This window comes from Dicentrarchus labrax, unplaced genomic scaffold, assembly GCF_905237075.1.
Source record: "Dicentrarchus labrax unplaced genomic scaffold, dlabrax2021, whole genome shotgun sequence".
NCBI classification, from domain to species: Eukaryota; Metazoa; Chordata; class Actinopteri; family Moronidae; genus Dicentrarchus; species Dicentrarchus labrax.
In genome coordinates, this window is record NW_026136702.1 from 7,532,178 (window position 1) to 7,542,496 (window position 10,319).

A 10,319-nucleotide genomic window follows, 5' to 3' on the forward strand; every position below is an offset into this window, starting at 1 on the left:
CGCCTTTCCCCGTTCACGGCGGTCTACTCAACGGCGTTTACTTTTCGAGCATCCATCATCGGAGTTGGGGGGAGAGAGAGACTCTGTTGTTTCTCCCTGCAGTAGTTTTATATTTACATTTGAGTGCAGAGCCTTATAGGTGGAGGTAGGTGTCTTGCTCAAGGGCACATTGACAGTCCTCTCTGTAGAGGAAGGAAAACAATTGCAATTTGTTCCAGTTTATCCTTTTAATCTAATAGAGTGCCATCAGTTTATTATTGTAACATCCAAATACCCAATAACACACAGCATATTTTGTAAAGATAAATGATTTTGGACTGTTTTTTTTATATATTATTATATCTTATAACAGAATGTAGCCTTGTTCTTACTAAACAATGGATGTTAAACTTTTCCTGGAACCTTAATTTCATAATTTGTGTCTCATAATCTGCTAAACAAATAAATTGTGATTAGGGATTGACCTGTGGTTAGAAAAGCTGTTTTGGGCAGTAAGTAGGAAACTATACTAGCCTGCTGAAAATAGCTCGAACTCTGAGAAGAGGCAAGTAAGAAGATAATTCCTCCACAGGGATCAATGAAGCATCTCATGATTATTACTGTGCAGACTTTGTGTGAGGAGTTTAAGAGAGAGCTTAGTTACAAAGCAAAGCTCTCACTCACATTCTTTAACAAGAGCCTGACCTGGACCATGGGCAGAACATCAAGTGTCACTCTTCATTTTACACACACTCATAATGTTGTCCATATTATGACAGGGTAGAATCCATTAATACACCTGGACTGACTAATCACCAGCTTAGATAACCACACTTACCATGTCCTTCATAAGCTCCAGCTTGGGGGACATTTTGAAGGCATTTCATTGAAAATAATTAAAGTTAACCGTGTGAAACAGCACAATGTAACAATAATGTACATTCTGCAGAGTGTGTTGCTCGCTAAATGAAGTAGAAGACTTGATCAACACTCACTTTTCAGTGGATTTAACTGCTGGATGCTTAAAAAATGTGTCTCGTGAGGACTGAGTACTCAAAATTATTGTCACTTTCTCTACTATTAAAATAGTATCAAGTACAACAGGAGAAACCTCACTAGTCTCAAAAGTCAGCGATCCACAAAATCCCATACACCTGTTTTTACTGTTTTTTAAATGAATCTGACTCAAATGGATTGTAAAGACTGTAAATAAGATATAAGAAATAGTAATACAGCCACAAGAACCAAACCTTTGCAGCTCATTATTTTAGAACTTTTTAAATGCTTCTAAGTGTTCAAATTTGCAGGTGAAATGGAGCTTGACATATTGTGATTAGAAAATCTGGTATTTTGTCTGATGGTGGTGCTATTTAGCATGATCCAATGAGCTCAGTGAAAGGTTTGCCATGTATCTGAGTCCGGTCCAAACACCACACACAGTGTATGAGAAAATCCTTATTTTATTTAAACCTGTGCTTTTCCTAGTGTGACATGTCAAAATTCCCTTCTGAGATAAAAGTATTTTAGGTTGACAAGGAAATAAGAAGGGATGGAAAATACTAATTATATATCATATTCCAGAATATGGAGTTTCATTTTTAATTAATTAATTAATTTTGCTCATAAGTTTGGGTATATTGTTAATTTCCTCAGTTTAATAAATAAACACTTACTTATTTTGTCACTTACTTTCTTGCACACTAGCCTGGTTGTCCACTAGATGTCTCCTAATCTCTTCCTCTGAGTATTCATTGCACGCTGTGTGTAAGATGAGCATCACATGATACTTTACCTCTGTGGTCTGTCTCTTTTTGTCTCTATTGTCTAAATGATGCTTCACCTTGTTTTGTTCCCCCCATACATCCTGAGCAGTCCCTCCCGGTAGTCACTGTAAAACTATATTTTCTCTCCAGACCCCTTGTCCCCAGGATGCTTCCATGACAACCGTGTTGTTTGTCATACTAATTGTGTCAAATTGTCAAATGCACTGAAGAATGACTTCCTCTCTGATAGACTGAAATCTCATTGTTTTTAGACTGCTTAACATTATGATTATGTAAATATTTGCTTGTGGGATATCAATGTGTCTGTGGTGACAACATGGTAATTAATTAGCATATTTTTTGGCTGGTCTAAATGAACACTGCTCCAATGACTAATTAACTACCTACAGCAAATGAGTCACACCTAGCTGCAAAACTACCCTGCAACTGCCTATAGGTGGCAGCGTCCTCATAACTGATGCACAGTTCTGAGTTTTCAGGTTTTGTAGTGTTTATATTTTCTGATTATGGATCAGTTTGCTTTCATAATGTTTTGTTCTGTGCCTGCAATCAACCCCACGCTTATCAGCAGGACCATCTGTGATTTGTTGCTCCGTGGTCATTTACCCATCTGTGAGCTGATCTGTCTGTCTGATGGGGTTAATGGTGATTGACCTCATGAAAGGAGTCAACTGAGAGTCTTGTGTCGGACATTGTATTGTACAAAACACTTTGCCAACATCAGTGGCTGTTATTCCATGAGATGAAAGAGTACTTATAGTTTTCGTCTGCTGTCTTTTGTTGTTAAATCTGCAGTTCTGCGGTTAGTTATCAATGATTTAATAAAGTTGATCCACTTTTTTCTGAATGGACTTCAGTCAGCAGGTTTGTAAATTGCCCTTGTGTTCATGATGCACTAGCTATTTGTCCACTGATGATGAAATGGTTGGAACAAACATTTTTCTTACAAAATCTCCATTCAGGTATGTCTTTTTACTTCCATTTTTCCATACTGAATCACTAGTCCTCTTTAAAAAATATACTGAAACATATTACTTTAGTTAAGCCTGGAACACGGAGAGCTTAACTGTCAAGATATCTGTTGTTTTCGACACTAATCTGTTGGAGATATGACAGTGAGGCACATGTGTTGGCTTGGTAACCAATCTAGTATCCAGTGGCAACAGAGGTCTATTGAATGCTGGGTGGCTCTGTATTGGCTGGTGTGCCCACCACTCTCTTGTGTCACCAAGTCACAGAGACACATCCATATAGCAGCTCTGAGTAATGGTATGGTTGTGTAATATTCAGCTCAGGAGTCAAAAATGTGTATGTGTGTGACTGGGGAGGGGTCACGCTAACACTGATATTACAAATGCTCTTTGTGTTGAACAACTTAATGTACTGACCTGCAGGTGGTAGCACTGTTTGTCTGGGTCACTTTCTCTGTCTCTCTATCAGCTGCATACACAGTCTACCTTTAAGACCTTACTTTAAAAAAAAAAAACCTCCCTGCTTTACATTATGTTCTCTCTCACATAAAAACTTTAAGGATATTTAACATATTTAAGGATTGCCTCTGTTCTTGGTCATCATTGAGTCCTATCCATGTCTGAAGGCATCCACTGGAGCAGAGGCAGACACAACAGGATAAGCGTCTTTGTCTCAGACTCCTGTCTGTCAGAGACACCCCCCTCCCAGCCTTTCCTCTATTTGGGCGGCTGTTACAGAGAGGGCAGATGGCTCATTACCATAAATAGGACAGAGAGAGAGTGAGTGAGGGGGCCGTGCACACCGACCAACAGGACCATGCCGCCCAAAACCAAGGAAATGGGAGGCCGTTGCTAGGAGAGAGGAAAGACAGCTTTATGGCAACACAAAGCTGATTCCCCCATCCGACCTCATCTCGCTCCCGCCCCCTCGTTCCCTGCTCTGGGGACCGAGCCTTGAATCTGCTGGTCGGGGACAGATGGTCGATGGGCCCCACCGTCTCTACAGCTGGACACAGGCTACGCTGACACAGTCAGACCTGGCAGGACTGAATCACACCTTATCCTGTCCAACCTATGAGGAACAAGAGCAGAAAGTACTGAAGCCCAGGCCACCAGCTAAGAATAGATCCACACTTGTTGCCCACAGGAAATGTGTGGCTGCTCAGTAGATGATAAAATGTTAAGAGTTTGTCTTTGTAGTACTGTAATGCTCTCTCTAGGATGAAAATCATTCACCAGGAATAATCACAGGTTGTTACTTGCTTCTGTATTGCTGTTATTTAGTTTCTAAACAATTAATGGCAAATGTTTGGTCACTGCTTGTATTGGGAAGTTCTAACCTGATACACCTACCCACACACACACAATCTGACAACATGACTCTGACGTAAATAGAGTGGGGTTTTTTTCAGCCACACCTCTGTTATTTTTAATCTCTCTCTATTTTCCTAATCTCAGCATCCCCATTTGAGTCATTGCCCTTGTTTTTAATGACTGCCATGTTTGTTAAATGTATCTGTCCACATGCAAATATAACAAGTGCACCAAAATAGGGGAGCGTGGGGTGAGGTGAGGCACTTGGAAAGTACATCAGTCAAGACACCACCACTGAAACAATAGCACATCTGCTCTCACTAGACCTCTGGCTGAAAGGGCAAGAGCAGCCAACTGTCTCACAGACAGGAAGGAGAGGAAATCAATTGAGAAATGAAAGAGTTTAATTTAAATCAATAAAAAAGTTAAATAAATCATATAAATGCATCAATGTGGTTATTATTGAATGCTTGTTGAATGTTTGATTTGAGATTACACATCAAAATTTGTTTAATTTCTTCTTGTCATTTGCTACAATAATTAATATTGGTTGATTAGGCTTGGGACATTTTGCATAGTGTCCTTGGGGAATTGAGGCAGGGTGTTTGACAGCATCACATGTATGTGTTGGGAGGGAAGAAGGATGAGAAAGGAGGGAGAAAAGGACAACTAAGCAGAACGAGGGGAAAGAAAGCATGACAAGTAAGCAGAATAGAGGCGGTCCTGCATCACCTAGCCATCCGCCCTGGTTGCATAGGAACACGAGGGCCATGCCTACCCTGCAGACACACTCCTTTCCTCTCTCCTCTGCCACGCTTCATTACCCAGTGCTCAGCCAGGCACAGAGAGGCAATGCACCACTTTCTCCACACTACAGCCGTGTGCCCGCTCACAGCCTCACAGCACGCTCCCCTCAGACCAAGGCAGGGTATACACTGCCCCTCAGGCATCGGGTCACACTCACTTTATATGCATGGTGCAGAGACGACACTGGGAGGTCTGTACTGGTATCATACTAAGCAGTGGTTCCCAACATTTTCTGACCCTTTTTGTAGCACCCAGATGCCATCCTTCTTAGATGAACTCAAGTACCCCTTCACTGACACCACCTGCTTAATTCATTTTAACCTGGATATTATATAAATAATTTAAACATGGATATAATAGAGAATGTTACAGTATATGTTTTTATACAGTCAGTTCAGTTTGGTTGTGTTTAGGTCTACTGCCAGAACAAGGGAATGGCAGATGCTATACATTTCAACCATTTATCTATATCATAGTTACTTTTAACTTTAAACTATTACAATCTTTTATCCATTACTTTTAGCAAACCATTTAAATAGTTTATCCATTATGTTTAACAATTTCAGTCTTTTATTCATTACTTTTAGCTTTCTACTTCAAATGAAAATCAATTGCTTTAAGCTGACTATTAGCTTCTAGCAAACTAAACTGCTCCTATATTTCACATTTGCACATTGTTCAGGTGTTACAGTTGACTCGATATGTGGATATATATTTTATTTGATCAGTTAAGATCATACTTCACAACCTCTCAACTGCAACAGTACCCCCTTGGGTACATATACACCTGGTTGGGAATCAGTGATACAGCTGTACCTGACAGATTGTGAATTTATGAGTGCACATTTATCCGAGTACGATCATTTAGAGCTGCATGTACAATTTCATGTAATTGTGTATAATTCACATTAGCAAACAGCAGGCAGACTGATTATTGTGGTGTATATACATGAGAAAATGCACACTTATTCACACTGCTGGAAGATGATTAGCAATTCCTCATATGTGTCATAGCCCACTATGGAGCTGGTAGTGCCAGACAACACTGTTGGGCACAAGACCACTATTGTCCACAAGATAAAGTGAGCTTGTGACCAAGGCAAGGCGGGGAGGACCAGATGCTGTGAAAAGATAAGGGAGTGTCAAAGAACAAAGCTTTTGGTGTTGTGTTGTTGTTTACAGTGAAGTCACCAGTCGAATGTTACTCCAGACGTCACGACTTCATGGAGCTGACGGAGCTTTGTAAACTCCAGGTACATGTCAGAGTGGGCCGTCTCTCCTTTATCCTCCTCTCGCATCACAGTTAATTGACTACAAGTGTTCATTTGCCTGCAAGAAGAAGTCATTAGGGTGAATAACAAAATGTAGCTTGGCAATGGAACTGCCAGGGATCAATGGGTTAATTCAATGAGCCTCTGCATGTGGTGTATTGTATAGCAGGGCCATTTGAAGGCCTTTATGTGGGAGTCATGCAGTTTTAGTGTACTTAAAAGTGCAAAGAGATAGCATGGATGCTGGTCAATAAAGAGCACTGGAGGCAATGAAATAAAACAGACCAAAGTTCAGCCCTGTGTGTTTGGTGACAACTAAACAGTCAGGTAAATACAGATGGCTCAAAAGGCAGTCTGTCTTTCATTTGTTATAGTTACATTTGGGAAAGAGCTGTCATGCAGTGTAATGACTTACAAATTAATGATCGTCTGCTTAAAACTAATGCTTGATGGATAACTCAAACAGACGAATGTAACCTGTTATTTTAGCCTTAACAATGTGATTCAATCTACAATATTCTCATAACACCAGCAACTGCTATTATCAACCACTGCCTAAACAACAACAACATTAGTTCTTCCAAAAGTATCTAAAATTGCTTACTTCTCATCACATATGGAGTGGGCACAGCTAAGATCTAAACCATCTGTAAGAGGAAGCAGCAAACTAGGATAACAGTCGAAAAAAACTCTCAATATAATAATGATGGCCCAACAGATCTGAATCCTAAAATCCAGCCAACTACAACGTAATGTGTGCTGACAGTCAATGGTGACCTGCCCTACTTTCCCCCAACCAACTTTCCACAATCTTAAAAATCAGAGTCTTAACCACTCTATGTAATACATGGTGTTTTTTCGGCTTTATCTGTCTTTATTGTGAGGCCTTTTTTTAAGGACTGTAACCCTGTGTCCAGATCAGTGCATCCATTGTAGGTAATCGATTACTCCCCTGCCCATTTATAATGTATGTTTATCAAGTCTTGTGGGTGTGGTGCAGGCTCTGAGCAAGAGTGACCCTCTCAGACAAGTAGGGTTTTGTAGTTATGTACATAAATTGAGGGGGTGGGGGTGGGGGGGGCAGGCAGTGTCACATCTTGCTATGGAGGCAATCATTTGTTGCCTGTTTTGGCGCTTTGAAATGATTGGAACCAGTCAATGTGAGTCTTGTCTTCATTAGGTTACAAGTACACAGTTATTTACCTCTTTGTGTGCTGAGCGCTTATTAATAAAATGGACATGTAAAAACAGGAAGAAAATCATTTTACTAAGCAGCTAGTGTCTCATTTAACAGTTGAGTTCTTTTTAATTAAGCCCTCGTAAAATTTAAATTACTGTCCTTAGTTCATGCTGGCATGCGTAATCCTCCACTGGAGCAAATTGACACTTGGGCTTGTTTAGACAAGCGTTTGCTCACTCTAACCTGGACAAATAGACTGAATCAATACAGAATTACAGGATATTTGTTTGACTGTTGAAAAAATCATTCCTCTGCCGTACATGTTGAGCATTTTATTGCCTGTGCATTAAAGGAGGCACTTATCAGCTGACAGATAACAGACAATCAGTACACTGCTGACATAATTCATAAGACCCGGTTAGCAGAAAGGATTGTCAAACAAAGGCTTCTGTAGGCAAACACACTCTTCAGTTGAGGATAACTGCAGGCAAAAGCTGGGAGAACCTCTAGGGAAAACAAAACCTGGAGAACAAAGAAAGTGTTGCATTTGAAAGAAGTTGACCACGCCTGGTTGCTCTGCTGACAGTTAGAGGGCGCGTTCAAGAAACACTGGCGCTATTTTTTGACTGCAAAGACATACATTTTGTATTTAGAAATACTTAAAGATAAAAAGAATAAGCTGTCTGCGGGACTTGTGTTGTGCTCTCTCCTTAAACAACGGTGGGTTGCTCCATCTAGAGCAATTATGTCTGGACTTCTAGTGCATGTCTGTGCACAGCAGGTGGCCTCTGGCAGCTTCACAGACAGTTGAGTTTGCCTTCACATCCTGGGGAGAATGCAAATACTACCTGTACAACCAGTAACCAATCTGACCACGTTTATCTAGGAAAATGAAATGCCATAGAGTCTCAGTTCATGTGTGTGCACATGCATCTGCGTGTGTGTCTGCACTCTTTAATCTACGTCACAATTCTCTCGATGACTCTTCCACTTCGCATTTCAAAGGAGGTTCAAACTAATTAGCTCAGGGTGCCGGTTGTCTGTTGGTCTCTCTCCCATAACAACTGCAGGTGATTATTCCAGCATCTAAATCCTCTAAAAGGACCAGGACGGTGACTTTATATACTAGACTTTATAATGCCGTCACCTGTCCAAGGTACATAAAGTGGAACTAACCAGAGAAAATAATGGTGTGCCACAATGTGCATGCCGGTAGATACTGGGTAACATCGTAGTGCCTTATGCCAAAATTCATTTTTCTTGTCATTACACAACAGCATGTATTGTTCTAAATGTGTGTGTGAGGGCAGAGATAGAGGGGCCTTCTAACAAAATGCTACATGTATCATTTAGTGTATGTGTGTGTGTGACAGAGAGAAAGAGGGGAAAAACCAATAAATCTAGAGTATATCTTTAATGGGGAGTTTCTTCTGGAATGTGTTTTTATCTTTTACAGTTTTCACCTCTTTTACTTTGCTGTGTTTCCACTCCAGAAACCATAGCTATAGGTGTAGGGAGAGAAAAAAAAAAAACGTAGAGAGAACAACAAAGGCAAGAGGACAGATTGAATGAAGAGCAGCATACAAACAAGGGTTGTCACTAATAGAGAGTTTTATGAGCTCCAGACCTGCTGAAATGGAGTGCCGTGCGCGTGCAGCAGCTCTTATCGGCTCGCTGGCAGCAGGGGAGGGTGAGAGCTTCCACACTTGCGCTCCGTAAAAATGGTCTGATTCATTTTCCACATGAGAGGGTCTCACTGGGGCGGCATCAGACCAGCCAGTCCACACAGATTTATGGACCATTAAAGCAGCAGGCCTCCTGACCGCTATGCCACCATAGGCTGGCTGCTAACACACGCTGCACCCTCATTCATGCTCGGTCACTTCTCTCCATCACAGGCTAGCTTCCTCATTGTTCATCCCTTCATCAGTACCACTTTTACTGCCTTACATGAACTCCTCTCATAGTCTGTAATCCTGCTATCCTTCACCTCGCTCCCTTTGATACAAAGTGAGCTGTTTACTGTAATTATTCTCACCCATTGTTAAGTTAACGCAGTTCTAACAAAGACTTTTTTGTTATTCTTACATGTCACAAAAAGGATCATTCCTAAAGTGCCTCATCAGCAGCCTGGGCGGACAGTATGTTATACGGCCCAGGAAATGCTCCAATACCGTTATGAACATCTCTGATGCTGGTCAGTGGGGCATGTTGTTTTAGCCTAACAGTTTTACAATCAGATTAGCACCATTGCAGGCACACAGACTAATGGGTCTGTCCTTTCAAGGCATCCTCAATCAACTGTTTCCTGGTGATTAATGCATCTTGTTCTCCTCTCTCTCTCATTTGCTAGCGTTGCAACTTCATCATCCCTAGGAGTGATACTGGAAGGAAAAATGGGGCAGAGACTATGCTGCATGCTGGCCCTAAGAATAGCTCAGTGTGCAAGAAAATCATGCCACAGCAACCTGAGCAAAGGCTCAAAAATATGAATGAACAAATGAATGAATATGATGGTATCCGGAGTGCACTTCCACCACTGATTAATCACTTCACACGCTTTTTGTTGGATAAATGACAACATTAACGTAAATTAAATGTGCTTCTATTCACAATTAACCTGAACAAACTGACACAAGATGAATGAGGAACTGACTAAAGCAGCCAAATCTTAATGACAACTATCACCGCACAGATCAAGCAGAAAACATTCCAGTATCAGTCAGGTATTCGCGCTGACATGAAGCTGCCATTACACCACTGCAAAAGCCTGTTTGTCCAGTTGACAGAAAAGGGAAAAACAAAGGTGTGCATCAACACTGGCGCAGAAGTATTTACAGCACTGCCTCATGGTAGGTATTTGAGTTTATACACAGTAAGAGCAAATAGAGGCTGTTAGATCAGTCCACAGAGAGCTACTCGTGTACGCTTATGAAATGGAGTGGCTGAGATGAGTAAGGTATCACCATTATGTGAAAGTTGCAGTTTGGTGTGAAGTCAGGTGGTCAGTAGA

The 10,319-nt window shown here is 41.1% G+C and overlaps 1 long non-coding RNA gene across 1 annotated transcript; it reads left to right on the forward strand.

Annotated features, from left to right (window-relative positions):
* The first annotated feature begins 15 nt into the window (after window positions 1–15).
* On the forward strand, window positions 16–4,495 carry LOC127374249 (uncharacterized). The gene is made up of 2 exons (XR_007887010.1): window positions 16–2,725; window positions 3,361–4,495. It is a non-coding gene; the product is annotated as an uncharacterized LOC127374249 (long non-coding RNA).
* Window positions 4,496–10,319: the final 5,824 nt, after the last annotated feature.